Genomic DNA, 16,118 nt, shown 5'->3' with positions numbered 1-16,118 from the left:
TATTAATTCTTCCTATGATGTATGAAACTGCAGGACCCCTGGTTTGATAACAGGGTAGCTGGAAAGAGGACAGACCAATGCACTGAGGATGCCAGAGAAAAATAAAGAAATATCTAAGGTTCCAGTTAATATTTTTGAACTTCTGAAATAACCACTTACAAAGTTACACTATCTCAGCATTTCTCTGTACATGGCATAAATTTTTAAATTATACTTTATTATTGTGAGTTAACTTTTTTATTATCTAGAGCTGAGGAGCATTCTATTTCTTACAGTATGCAAAGTATGAAGTGTACATAGACTCTAGTGAGAGAAGAAGTTGGTTTGATCTACAATTTGTTCTGCATGTTATTTTTTGGGGGGTTTCTGAGATCTGTAGTACTTTATTTACTTAATAAATCATTTATCTTACTATTTAGTACTGAAATTCAAATTATAGTCAATGAAAGGTATAAAATACCTCAACTAGATTTGGAACCTAGTCCCAGAATAGATTTGCTTTATTTTCAAAAATATCTTAAAAATTCAGGTTTTTTCTTTCTGCGGTTTTTCTGGCTGTCATCTACAGTTTCATATCCCAATCAATGAAGATTCTTAAAAAATAAACAAGAACCTAAAGAATATTTTCAACTTTACTAGACATGGAAATAACTTTGAAGATTTATCTGATCTCAAGTCATTTCTTTAAAGTAGGAAAATCAATCTCAAATTCAATGATGAGATAAAAACATGGATTAATTCAAAGTAGATGAAACTAATTTCTAAATATTAAAGAAGGTGGCATAAAAGCACAGATGTGGAAATTTACAAGGACCTTAATAATCTAGTCTTTTTAATCTCTGCTCCCTTACCCCATGCAATCACTGTCTTGCCTTGATCTCTCCTCTACTGTCGGCTTCAGAAAGGTACAATTTCTTCTCATTTTCTCATTGAAGGTGGAGTTTCACTCTGCTGAGATCTTACTCTTTAATCTGGCACCTTCTTCCTGGAACATTTATTCCTCAAATCTCAATTTGGCCATCTCCTACTCCTTCTTCACTTCTCAGTTTAGACACCACTTTCTCCTTGAAGCTTTTCCTGACCCACTACAACCTGTTTAAATACCTTCCTATTTAGTGTGCACCTGCTGCTACTTTTCCCATTAAGGCACTAAATTCTATTTTATTGAATTTGCCTGTACAATAGACTCTCAATTCCAGGAGAACAGAGTGTGTATTTGACTTGTTCACCACTTTATACCCAGAATCTAACACAGTGCCTAATACTTATCCGAGACTTAGTAAACACCTGTAATTTTAATGAATAAATGATAATTATTTTGAGTAATGATGTTGACATATTAGAGTTTTGGGAGGAGAGATTATGCATACAAGGAACGAAATTGGAACCTTTGATGAAAACAAAAGAGATTCCCTGAAAAATCATTGCAATGTTTTCAGGATGTAGGATCCTGAAAAAAACAAAAAACAGTATTTGTAGTTACTCTCATTTCTCAGAGACTCCTGTTCTTCCCTTAACCTATTTCTCTTTTGTCCACAACTTTATCCAAGGAGTTTATATTTAGATCCTAGAGTTGGAGAACTTGGCTTTATGCTCATCTCTGTATGGACTGACTACCTGTTACTATGGTTTTGCAGCTCTACATGTGTTCCATCTTGAATTGTTGACTTTGTAGCAGCTTTAAATTAAAAAGAATTATTGAAGTGGAGAGATGTATTGGACCCTTAACTAAAGAGTGGTTCTAAAAGCAATATTAAGACAATCAAAATTTTCAAATAAAAACAGATTGGTTAAAGTGATGGGACAATAATGTAATTAAACTCTTGGTCCAAATATGCTGAATGATTTTGTGAAAAAAAAACCCTGATCCAAGTACCTGACATGTTTTATTACAGTGAAAATATCAGGCCTATGTGCTTTATTGGTAAGTATATTTTATATAAGGTTAAACTACGTAACAATTTCATAGACTAATAGCTATTTTATTATAAATGTTAATTTTCAGTACTCTGAAAGAGCAAACAATAATGGATCTTGGCTATTACCAGGTAAAAATATAATATTTTTCACATTATGAACCAGAGTCCATTTTCTTGCTAATGAGGCTTAAATCCTGTCTTCATTTTCAGCTTAGGGACTGAGTTCTTTATGTCTAGAATATTTCTGGGAAAGCAGCTCCTCCAATTGGGGCACATATTAAGCAAAAACCAAAATGAACATAATGCATGTTTCAAAAATTAGAGAACAAATCTTGCTTTTTGTTGTATCATAACTAAAAAACTTCAATATACAATAATACAGCTAGGTTATAAAGACAATTTTTAATATATAAATATGTCAATAATTATTTTACTGTAATAACCAAATCACTGTAGCTATATTTATTTCCCTTTTGGGCTGTCACCTTTTTAAAAATAATATATTTTTCCTTGAAAATATTTATTGTTATCTATGTCAATATATGCATATGTATGTATCTCTATCTCTCTACATAGTTTATTTATGCATATACAAAGTTTCGTTTACCTTGGTTTAGGATTTTATTATCCTGACTCTGGAAATGTCTAGTAATTTTAAATCAAATACCATTTTATATTAACCTTTTTAGAGATTCCAAACGATACTTCCAAGACTAAAAATAGACAAGTGGAAAGGAGCCATATATTAGAACTTACAGGCTAGGAATTTAACTGCATTACTATATTTAAAAAAAAAAGAAAAGAAAAGAAAAATACTTTGGGAAAAAAGATGAAAAATTGGGAAATATATCATGTACCAACATGGAGAGTTCTTGCAAAGTCTGATATGCCCTCTGGAGTTTATTGTTGCCCTTGGATATAGACTGGGTGAACAAAAGCACTGGTGATTTTCTTTTGTTTGGTGACTTATGAGCGTAGAAGTGTGGCTGGAGAAGTCTGCTACTACAGAACGGAACACAGTGGCACAGTGGGGCATCTTGTACTCCCATATGAGGTGTGGTGAGAATACGTGGCTTGCCAAATGTATGCCATTGTAGACAGCCGAGTGCACGTTGCCTTTAAATTAAGCAACCTGTTCCTGTAGAGGAGTGTTTGTTTTGTTATGAACTTTCAGGAGCAGTAACTATTTGCAAGCAGGAATCAAACAGTTTAGCCTGCCTGTACATAGCTCAGATCAGAAAAATATAAAGTGTTGAAGTTTCCCACTGGGCCTCCAATGAGTCCTAAAATATTCTAATGTTATCAGTTTGCATTATGTTGAAAATTGCTATGGCTCTCTTTTTTATTTCAGTACTTGTTATGAGAAAAGCTATGGTTTGAGGAAAATTCCATATGTGAGACAAACTATTTGCATATAATGATTTATATGCCATATTCTCATTATTTATTTTAAGAGATTTACTATAGAGAGAATCTTTATAACACGAGTGGGAAATCAATAACCTTTGTGATAAGTAGAAAATAACCATAAAATCATTAACTTTATTTTTTAAAAGTTGTTTTTATATCATCACAAAATCTAATTACAGTAATATCTATACTCCATTTGGGAAAAGTTAGTTATGTTTGAAATAAATTTAATTTTGATATTAGGAAGACCCATATGAAATTTAACTTTCTATCACATTAAATTCAAATAGTTGATAATCTATTCTGGGTAATTGTTTAACATATCTTACATTGGTTTCTACATATGTTACATGCAAATAAAGCTATCTCAAGATTAAATTTCAGAGAATGTCCTTTAAAAAAGCAAACAGCATAGTCCCTGGAAGAGTGCCTGGAGAAAGTGCAAGAATTCTAATTAATATTGTCGGTTCTTTTTCCTAAACTTTCTTCCTTATTTCCACTGCTGAAATCTTACTCGATATCAAATTTAAATATCACTTCTATTTTCCCAGTTGTAAGTAATACTTACAACTAATATATTAAAATAATTTAAACTTACAAGTGTAAAGGTAATACTTGGAAAATGTCAATACATTTTTAGACCTTTAATTCAAGATACAGACTCAAATATTAAACAATATAAATGGGCAACTGGTATAATTACTATATTACATGCTTTTCACAGATGGGTTAGTTTTTTAAAATTAATATTTTAATTTTAGAAATGGGGGTTCTACTTTAAATTTTATGATTTTTTAAAAGTGCTATAAAAGTAATACCCATACACTTATACATAACATACAATTACTGAAAATAATCCACTACTCAGTACTTTAACTATTTTTAAAGAGAGAAGAAAAAGTGTGTCATTTTGTATAACTGGAATTTAATAATTATAATAATGAAAACTCTCATATAAAGAACAAAATTAGCTGCATTTGCAAAAGGAGTGTAGAACACATTAAAATTTGCTATAGTAAGTGATTTTTCCTTTTAATGAGCTGAAACATATTCTGTGTCTGTACAATTGGAAACATTCCTATCAGGGCAGGAAGTGCTATTAAAGCTGAAGAGGCCAGAAAAATAGCAAAATCTGGAATAATATTAAATGCTTAATGTCTTCAACCATACAGTGATTCTTCCTGACATCTTTAGTGGATATCAATATAATGTATGTAATTAACATATCTATAATTATTATTATTATTATTAAGGGAGAATGCTCCTATTTAATATGAATTTTAATTGCTATGTATCAAAAATTTGAATGTTAAGAATATAATAATCATTGTCTTTAGTTTTATAATGAGAGTAAGACAAACTAAATACAGGTATCCCCCATATAACACGGTACTTCTATAACACAATTTTGCTCTAACATGGTTAAAGAATTGGGGAACACTTTCAGATAACACAAAATCAGGGAAATCCCCGTACAATACTGAAAGTGATAAAAGTTTTAAAAGCAAAAGATAATTAATTTAAAAATTTTCATTCGAGCACATACGTTGTATCAGATTTGCCTGTAGAATTTTAAAATTAATCAGAATTTTAAACCCATTTTGCTCATGGAGTATTAATTACACTTTAAAACTTTAATTGTGTTTTTCTTTTTGCTACATTACGCATACATATATTAAAATTTTTGGAGTAAGTGATTTCCAACCTTTTTTAAAATAAATGGTAATTATATTTTTATTTTTCTGAATTAATTTGTAACCCTGTACTATGCCTGGTGGAAATTTAAAAAATATCTCTTAAAAGACATTTCATCTGGCTGGAACAAAAATTACAGATTTTGAATTGGCTCGAAAAGGGTGGAAAAGTATCATATGTTGCAAAAACCTTGGATTTAAATGAAACAGCAATCCAGACTATCCAGAAAAATTAGCATAAAACTAGAGCTTCTGTTGCTGCTGGAACCTAACCCCCACTTTTGTACTAGTTCTTTGTTTCATATAACATGAATTTGCATAACACAGCATTTGTTAGGAACCTAACAACTGTGTTATACTGGGGTTACCTGTAGTGTAAGAGCTTGGCATTGCTAAATTATAAAGCAATAAATGCACAAGAAAAAATGTGTGTCAAACATGACTTTGAAGGATCACAAGCAGTTTTTAAAAAGTCCCCATTTTAGTGGCTATTATTTTTTATACTATACCTATTATTTTAGTCTCCCTTGAGGTTTTAAAAGTGTGATAATTAAATACATAAACAGTTACAATCACTTGACAAAGTCAGATTTTAGCAGATGGCAACACTGGATGACTAAACAGTTTTCTGTAGTACTATTTGTTTCAACTAAAAATGTTCTATAATTCATAAATATGAAATGCATTAATAATAACAAAGGCTGATGTAATGTTTTAACATGAAATTGTCAATGTTAGCAATGGTTAAATGATTTTTTTTGTTTTTAATGGAAATGTATAGCTCTGCTGACTAAAAGTAAAGTCTTGTTTATATCCTATTAATTACTCAAACAAAGGTCAAAAGCCAAATATAGGTTTTTATTTAGAAAATTACATTTTAAATACTAAATATCTGCTTTTTCTTTATAAGTGATCTGATAAAGGCTTTGGAGGAAAAGCTTCCAAATACTAGAAATTAGTTAGTATGGTAGAAGTAATTTAATAAAACTTGAGATGACAAATCTCTGAGTAATAAAGATTATAGGTTATCAAGAGTTAGGGCTGTAAGGAAGTCCCTTAAAAAGAAGGGACAGCTGCGTCCAGTGGTTATAAACCAGTTCCTTTAAGGTTCTCCCTCTGATTACTGCTATTATTGCTATAACCTTAGGGGCTGAATCTTCCCTTCTAACACTCTGGACCAAAAGTAGCCATTTCCTTTGGTAATCTCAGGTAGAGCTGGAGGTAGTTTAATATTTAAAGAGCCAGGGAGTAAGAGAAGGAACATGAGTCCTGATAGTACAAGGAGTCTGAACAAGTTGTATTAGAAGGGATATTTTAGAGGTTTCAGAATTTGAGAGAGTACAATGAACTGAACATTCATGCCTCCTACCCCGAGTTCATATGTTGAAACCTTAATTCCAATGTGATGGTATTTGGAGATAGGACTTTTGGGTGGCAATTGTGTCAAGTTTCATAAAATAGAAAAAGAAAAGAAGGAAGGAAGGAAGGAAGGAAGGAAGGAAGGAAGGAAGGAAGGAAGGAAGGAAGGAAGGAAGGAAGGAAGGAAGGAAGGAAAGGAAAGAAAGAAGGAAGGAAAGAAAGAAAGTAGGGAGGAAAGAAAAAAGGGAGGGAGGAAGGAGGGAAAAAAGAAGAAAAAGAGAGAGCAAGTAAGTTCATCCAGAATGGGCAGTCACCAGGCACAGGCTCAGAAATTGATCTTGCTCTTCCTGGCCTCCATAACTGAGAAATAAATGTTTAAGCACCTCAGTCTATGGAAATTGGTTATAGCATCCCAAACTAAGACATAGTGGTCTAAAACACTATCTTTTTCTTCTTACATTTCCAATATATTAATGATGAAGAAATAAAAACTTCACATTTGACCAAGTCTAATTTTAGCAGATAGAAACACAGGATGATTAAACAGTTTCCTGTATTACTATTTGTCTCAGCTAAAAGGGTTCTGAAATTCATAGACATTAAATGTATTAATAACAATGAAGGCTGTTATTCTTTGTTATTTAAAGAACAACAAAAGGTTGTTCTTTAAGTGTAAACAAATGTGTATTTTAACACATAAATATGACTACTGCATGTATAGCACTTCTATGTCCTTAATACCCTAAATTTTAATTTCCTTAGCACTATGAGGCCTGGGGAAAATGACCCTTTCTCTTACCTTGTGTAAGATTTGGATTACTTTACAAAATTTCCACTTCAATGTGATCGAATTTCAAATATAGAAGGATACTCCACTGGGTCTCTTCAATGACTGCCATGACATGGCAGATGCTATCTTTTACACTCATCACATACCAAAAGCTTCTATTGTGTTCAGACTTTATAGTTTCTACTGGGACAGAGGCTAATTCCTTTCCTTTATTTTCTATTACCTAATTCTGGCTTTCTAGCAGAGAACATTTCAAGACAAGAACCATTCCCTAGTATCAGTATAAACCGCATTTACTCAAAGAAATAAAAAAAAAAAAAAAAGTGGCAGGGAAGCAAATGAGAACTCTTTGGTTTGGTCAAACTAATAAGCAGCAAGTGTTAATACTTTGAAGATCTGTACTGGAATTTAAAGTTATTTTTCCACTTTATGTGGAAAAAATTCCCAAAAGTCTTATAAATAGATACACAATTATTGAATTAATGCTCACAGTTTACACCTACACTGACTTTGGGAAAAATTTCTGCCCACAGATCCTGCTACCTAAGTTGCCATATTCACCAGCTATTATTTACCATCAAGGATTAAACTAGAGGCATATGGGGGTGTCAAAACATCACTGGTTCATCACTTATGACCTGTGCATATAATCTTTTACACAAAGATGAATTGGACTATTCAGATAATTTCCTTCAGTATTTGGAACTGGGCAACAATTCCAAATACTGACATTGGGTCCAGAAGATGGTCTAATTGAGAGATTAGTTGATTTAGAGATAGGGCTGAAATAGACTGTGGGCAAGCATAGAGGATGAGGGAGCACAGCCTCTTAGTAAGCTGAGGAATCTGACTGATAGAGGAAGGAGAACCAACCAGAAGCACCAAAGGCCCTAAAAGTGAAAGTTGTCACAGTTTTTAACGGTTTTTTGACAGTTTTCTATGTTTAGTTATCATGTATTTTTTTCAGTGAAACACCATTTTTTTCCTGAGGTGACTTGAATCTGGGTCAGTCCTAGCTTTTCATCAACTTGACTAAATCATTGTCAGTTCTTAGCTTTTACTTTTTATGCTTGACTAAAACAACATTTTTGAGAGCAATCTTCAGGAGCAAATCAGATTATTATTCTTTCTTCTCCACATCATTTTATGGCCAGTAGTCCTTTGAGGACACATTTAGAAACAGCCAATTTAAACTTGATATCAAAGTCATTGATGATTTAGCATCCTTAACTTCAGTGAAGTTAGTGAAGGGACTGAAAGATTCAGCAGTTGTGACAAGGAGATTTAAGGGTCAATGGGTGCCCAATAGATTATTTCATAAAGAAAAAATGAAGAATGATTGATATGATTGGCAAATTAATGACCTGTCAGAAGTTGTTCCATTCAGGCAGCTCTGGACCAAGACATGAGTGGCTTAAGTGAAACCATGAAAGAAACCCAGTCCAAACCCAGATTCTAGCTTACATTCTTCAGAAGCTTGCTAAATACCTACTGGGTGCCAGGCACTGTGCTAGGTATTAAGTACTCATGGGAGGATTATGTGCAAAAAGAAGATAGTGCTATTGATAAAGTTTTAGGCAACAGAAACTGAGCACCGGAGAAATATTTATGGCAGAGACTTTAGTGAGGCTCTACAGATAACACATTATAGACAACTCATATTTTCTTCTAAGAATTACATAGATTTGGATTTGGAGTACAAAGCAACAGTGATCACAAAAAGTTAACGTGTAGCACCTCTATGGACAGTTTCAGAAAGTGAAAAAATGGCATGAGAGTACTGGAAGTTGGGCAAAGGGAGGAGTTAAATGAGTAGGAATTTAAAAGAAACTAGTTCTGAAAACAAATAACACTTAGCAAAATCAGAAACAGTGAGAAGCCAGAAGAGGAATGCTGAAAATCTGGATGGCGTTCTGGCCTCATTTGATGAGACTTCAATTCCATAGCCTGTTGTGTTGACCATGATTCTCTAAATTGTGTCTCTACATGGAAACATTTTAACAGCTACATGTTGACCATGGGAACCACTGGGGCAAAGCATCCCCCCATGATGAGATTTATAAACCATAAAAGTAGAGTTTTCCAATGGTAACTCTATGTCTTTTCCCTGTGGTAGGTATACAGTAAATGGGTAGTTACTAAATGTAAGAAATTCAAATTCAAGAAAAATATAATATTAATAATTGCCTTACAGTAAAATGATACCAAAAATGAAAACAAGCATTTCTTTTAAAAAAAGATGTACTTTTTGGAAGATATCACTCTTTCAAACTCAGAACTATGTATAATTTAATTCTTAGATTAGCATTTGGGGACTCATTAGGTTTCAAACTACTTTGTTTTCAGAAAGACACTGTTGAATCTCAACTGAAAAAGAACAAGCAAACATTAACTTATGGAGAGTAAAAAGAATGGCGGCATGTTGTGAATACAAAAAGCAATATAAATGCTATATGACAGTAATGCCATCTCTACATGACATCTGCCAAATTTTTGTTTGAAAAGTTCTGCTTTATATTAGAATACTGTCCCTTCTCTTCTACATTAAGTAACTGAAATAAACTTATATCAAGAAGCAGAAAATAAAATTTCAAGTTCTGTTTGAATATTTAATATATTTGAATTAATTAATTGCTAAAATGTTATCAGCTATAAACTTGTAAGAATTATATGCAGGTACCAAGTCAAGTAAATATGGTAGAAAGAAGATAAGAGTATAAATATGAAAAGAGGTCGTGATGCAAAAGATGGATGTCTCAATAGTTGACTATGGAAGATCTGGGTTCAATATGTGATGTAGGAAGAACTTCAACCATTTCCTCCTTAAAAATACCCAAAGTCAGGCTGAGTGGTAACTACACAAGAAGAAACCACATCCAAATGAGTAGGAGAGGCTGGGCCACAAGCTCTCATTAACCTCACTCCCAGTGCGATGATGCACAACCAGGAGAAAACTCAAAAGCCAGAACTTCTCCCGGAAGAGCAAAGGGTTCAAACTACACATTAAGCACCACAACCTTTAATACCTGCATGTGATAGATAAGCCCCCCCCCCCAAATCTAACATTGAAAACCAATGCAGCGTTATTTACAATCGCCAAGACGTGGAAGCAGCCTGTGTCCATCGATAAATGAGTGGATAAAACAACTATAGGACATTTACACAATGGAATACTACTCAGTCATAAAAAAGAAGAAAATTTTACCTTTTGCAATGGTATGAATGGGCCTAGAGAACATTATGCTAAGTGAAATAAGCCAGTCAGAGAAAAACAAATACCATATGATTTAACTCATATGTGGAATCTAATGAACAAACTGAACTAACAAGCAAAACAGAAACAAACACTTAGATAGAGGGCAGGCTGACAGTTATGGGAGGGGGAGTTTAGGAAGTGGAGGGATTGAGCAAAAAGGAAAAAGGACTCATGAACATGGATACAGTGTGGTGGTTGTGGGGCAGATAGTATAAGGGGGCTAAATGGTAATGGAAAAAAGGTACAATAAATTTAAATGGCTACCAAAAAAAAAAAAGAAAAAGAAAAAAGAAAGCCAATGCAGATCACTCCCTGAGACCCAAAAAACTATAGACCTGGGAAATGTCCCCATGGCCCTTTGTTGTACTCACCTGTCCCAGGATCCAGAGCAGAGGTGCCCAATTGCACCCAGATTGAAAGTTAAGGAGGCTCACCTGCTTATATTAAAGCCTCACTCTGAGGGGCAGGCATCTAATTGATCACTTCCATCCAGAAGTTTTGCTTGTATATTATACTACTGTTACTTCTCTTCTGCATTAAATAAGTGAAATGAAAATATAAGAACAAAAGTCAGCTATGTGTTTTTGGATCTGTGATTCTACAAGAATCACCCAGAAGACCCTTGAATTTTGCTGAAAGCCAAGAATAAAGTGGCTGCCTGAACCAATATTGTTTCTAACACCTGGAAAAGGAGCAAGGCTACCCATTTAAGGATTTAATATTGGAAACTAGAGGGCTGTAGAAGGCAAAAAAAAAAGCTGAGATTTTAATTAGATGGGAGAATATTGGATGAATGAGGGGAAGAAGATCGGTTCTTACCTTATCAAGGAACCTGACTTAGTTTAACTTAAGCAGGAAAAGATGTGCTGGCTTACCAACTGGAAATTTCAAAGGGCAAATGGGCTTCAGATTTGACTGGATCTTGGCTTGAAAACTACGTGATTAGAAATGTCTTTTTCTGTATATCTTCACTCTTCTTTTATCCATTTTGACTTCATTTAGGGTTTTAGCTCAGAGGAATAAAAACAGCCACCACCAGGTGAATTGAATTATCTTTCCAGGTAAAAAACTTAGTGAAAGAAATGTCTTTTTTCCAAAGGTTTCAGCAAAGGTTCAGAAAGATTCTGATTTGCCTGGCTTATGTCATAGGCCCATTTCTAACCTAATCACGGAGCCTAGGGAATGAGGAATCAGATGATGGAGCTGGATAATACAACCTCTGCATGGGTGAAGGGTGCAGGAGTGATTAGGTTACAGACAATCCAAAACACAGAGAGAAGCTTCCTTGGAAGAAAGAGGATGAAGGAAGGGGAGTAAGAATGCATGATGGGTAGACAAGGAATGCAGTTATCACCATCTGCTACAGCCTTGTTTCTCATAGTGTGGGGCTCACAGGTACAGCATTGACATCACCTGAGAACTTGATTTAAATGCAGAGTTACGGGGCCCACCCTAGACCTACTGAATTAGAATCAGCATGCCAAAAAAAAATCCAACTTATCTGCATGCACATTAAAATTTTAAGAGTACTGATTGACACTTCCATATAGGATACATTCATAACCAATCGCTCTATCCCTGCCTTCGGCTATTTCATATTGTTAATTTTTTTCTTACCTGTATCCCAGGTTTTTAGACTCTAGTTAGCGGCACAAAGTTCCCAGAAGGTCTGATACTTTCTCCTCTCATTTATTACAATAGCAGAAATAATCCCAGTGAAAAGTGACAGTAGGTGGCAAGTTAAGCTTTGCTCACAATATTATGTTCATCAAGTCCCTTCTCTAGATAAATTTTGATTTAATTGTTTTCCATTTTACTCTTCAATGTTTTTTCTTTTTCTTTTGTTAGATTATCTTATAGTTTATGCAGATAGAAATTTAGGAGGATTATGGGATGTCTTTAGTCACAGTCCTTGCTTAGACCTTGTATTAAATCACTTGAATGGCAATTGTTTTTCTCTGCTATTGTCTGGATAATCCCAAATACCCAGACAGGAGCTGTCAAGAACGTTCCCTTGTTTTCCTCTCCCATGGCCTGGTTGCTATGCTGCTGTACTGCTCTGTGTTAATGTGACACTACTGTTGAACGTTTCTATTCTGGCCGTCACTAGCAGTTCTCAATGCATTTTCCCATGGCAGCTAAGTAAAATGCCCTGGAATGCCTTGGTACTCAGTTAATCACAGAGCTAAAGTAACTTTGGCTTTCTTTTTGTTCCAACTTACCAAAGTACTTCAATAGATTTGCAGGAGCCAACTCTATGCAGCCAGTATTGCCTTAAACATGACAATAATTTATCCTTTAACTTTAAATAAGTAGTAAATGGATCAGTTTATTTCTAAGGCTTCAGTTTTCCTAATAGCCACCAATGTTCTTGCTTTCTGGCTTATTTTCCTGAAGACACTTTGCTGAAATGTGCCAAATTCTTGAAAACCAGAAACAGATCCCCCCTACCCCCCCAAAAGAATTTTATCCCTATTTTATTGATTAGTAACAAGAGGGAAGTAGCTTTTAGTCTGAAAAACTTCAACTTGGAAATTTAAAATTTATTTGCAGTTGTCTCCATGTTTCTAACATTCAAAATACTTCAAAGAGCAACCAGAAATGAATTACTTGTAAATAAGCATCTTTTTTTTTTTTAAGTATGTTGAGGTGGGTGCTGAAAGGGTCAAAATTCAAATGGCTGTTTTATGCATTTTAATGCATCCCTTTTATAATGAAAAGAATGTTTTACTTACCATGTGTAGGTGATCACCCTCCCTCTCATTCCATGAGAGAAATTATTAATTTCTGCTTCTTATGATATGATTAGTATAGCTACTTTGGGCACACTTTCTAGACTGGGCAAACATATGCACATACTTATGAAAAGATTATTTCATCTCTACTGGGAAATTGTTTTATAATTTAAGGTGGGGAGCAATGGAGCAGAAGTGGACAAATAATGAATATATTTTTCTCAGTAAAATATAAAATTGCTTATCAGGTTTTAGAATGCTAAACAGACAACTTAATTTTAATTTCATTTAAAACATGTAAACAGTACTATATGTGAATGAAGATCTTAATCTGACTCATACTCTAATCTGGGTTAAAGAGAAACAATAAGAAAGGGAATCTCAAATAAATACTTGGTATAAAATAAACAGGTAAAGTGAGAGAAAAGTGGCTGAAAAAATAGTTCTCTTAAATGTAAAGTAACTGAGAATAATTCCTTTCAATATAACCTATTTTTATCTACTCATATAGTTAGGTAAATAACCAAGTATGGAAGGGCATAAAGTGAGTTTTCCAATCTATGCATTGAGTCATCTCTCATGGCTCATGGAAGTTCCTTAAAATAAAATAAAATAAAATAAAGTATTTTTCCTTAATTGTGAAGCCTTTTAGAATTTATGAGCTTTATGGAATTTTATTAAGAAATGCTGATATTCCAAAGTAGTCTTAGAAAATGAGTCTTTGTTAAGACAGGGCTTCTCTGTGATTGCCCTTGGGGTGCACTGCTCAGTATGGCAGCCACCAGCCACAGGAGGCCACTTAAGCACAAGAAATGTCATGAGTTCAAAGTCAGATGTAATGTGAATGTAAAACATATGCTGAATTTTGAAAACTTAATTTGAAGAAAGAATATAAAATGCTGTATTAGTAAGTTTTATATTGATTAAATATTGAAATGATATTTTGGATATATCTTGCAAATATATATTATTAAAATTGATTTTAACTACTTTGTTTACAGTTTAAAAGTAGTTACTAGATAATTTAAAATTATATATATGGTCCCTATTGGTGGCTCATATTATATTTCTATTGCAGTGATAATATAGATTATAAATTGCTTCTGAAAAGAAGTAAACTTGTTACATACTGCTTAATAATTCTTAGTTGATCAATGAAGTATTTTTATCTTCAATATTTCTTGTAGCCATAGAGACAGAAGGATATATATATATATATATATATATATATATATATATACACAATGTGATTTGAGATTGGGAGAATATAATGCAATGTATTTGTGCAGTACTTTTCATTCAGTGTTCAAGCTGTCAAAGAACTGAAATATAGAGATTAACAAATTAGTTAATGTTTAAAAGAGAAAGGGACAGAAAAAATATTTCCTCTGAGTACCCTTTGGAAATACCAATGACCTTGACATTTAGTTACCTATCTATGGTATAGATGGAAATAATTTTCTTTCCATATTAGGAAAACTGTTATTCTCTGAAAAGGAAGAGTAAATATACATGTAAATTAGTGACATTATCATTACACTATTAAGCATCAATTATCGTTAGTTTGTTGAATTACATAGCCAGGTCATTAAGGTTGAGTGATACGATCTAGTATAAGAAAAGAAAACAATGAAACAGTTGGTTTTCTAGGAAGCAGTTTATAGAGGTATTCGGCAACATGAAGAGCTGACATTGAATCTTGCACTGTCAAGTGCCTTTGCTCAGGAATTTTATTGACACAATTATGATGTATTTTTCCATTAGAAAACCAATTTTAACATAAGTGGTGATATCAAGCTCCAGCTTGATTGTTATGATGAGAAGAATTATGCTGTAAAATCAGATGGATCCATGTGAGGGCAATGTTTTTGTTTAGACAAATACTAAAAATTATTTGAGTGCAAAAGAGCAGCATAACCATAAACTTCCAACTTTACTGAATAAACTTGAAGGAAAACTTGTCTCTTTTATATGAGAGTTTTAAAAGATTAGAAAATGACATGGAACAAAACTTTATTTTTCATCATGAATTTTAGAATTTGATTTTGTATCAAGTACATGAAATACTATATTAATAGTGTTTTTTACTGATGTTAATATTTTGTACATTTCCAATATTGCAAGGTATTATCCTCAGAGTGCGACTTCTTGATGTTGTTGTTGTTCATGAAGTACATAATAAAACCAATTTTCATTGGCAACATAACAAGTTCTGTAAAGATTAGGTTCATGTGCTCAGAAAATCTTGAATGAGAAGATTTGATTCTGCTTTTTAACACACATTTGGAATATAGTATTGCAGACCCTTTCTGAAACTCCACAAAGAGGGACCTATGAGGCTGAGGAGTTAGGAGATTTCCTAGTGAAGTGGGTACTTTTCTCTGAAGAGCAGACAACTATGGATAAAATCTTTCAATTTGCTGAAGGACAATGTCCATCAACAGGGTTTCCCTGCTTCCCTGATTGTGGTGGGGGACACATTGAAAAAACCATAAAGAGGTATAGATGCTTTAATTTTGGTGAAGACTATATTTTTTTTTTACCTTGAAAAGATGGAAGAGCACATAGCTTAGGGCAATTCATCAGTTTGTGCTTTACCACTAGATTTCTTTTTTTTTTTATTTTTATTTTCTGGAGCTAAGTCTCCCTGAGTGAAGAATGAAAACTCCATGGTTATGGTCTGCTGAGGTTTTAAACAGTCCTCATACCAAGTCTCACAAGAGGGACCCCAAAATACTCATATATTCTTAGACCTTCTAGAAGGCATGAGGAGTTGTCAAGCAGTGGCCTAGCAGCCTTCAGATAAGCACAAGGCCATTAATGTGGCCCACTTTTTTCTGTGAATATGGAGCTGGTTGGTTTCCATTTCTTCTGAGATAGTCAGATGTGCACACACAATGCAGGAAGGCACAAGTTTGCTAGTGCATGCTCCTGGACGAGCGGCTCCTAGGATGC

Source organism: Furipterus horrens, unplaced genomic scaffold, assembly GCF_987537825.1.
Source record: "Furipterus horrens unplaced genomic scaffold, mFurHor1.1.pri manual_scaffold_5, whole genome shotgun sequence".
In the NCBI taxonomy this organism is placed as follows: Eukaryota; Metazoa; Chordata; class Mammalia; order Chiroptera; family Furipteridae; genus Furipterus; species Furipterus horrens.
Note: the sequence above shows the minus strand (reverse complement) of the source record.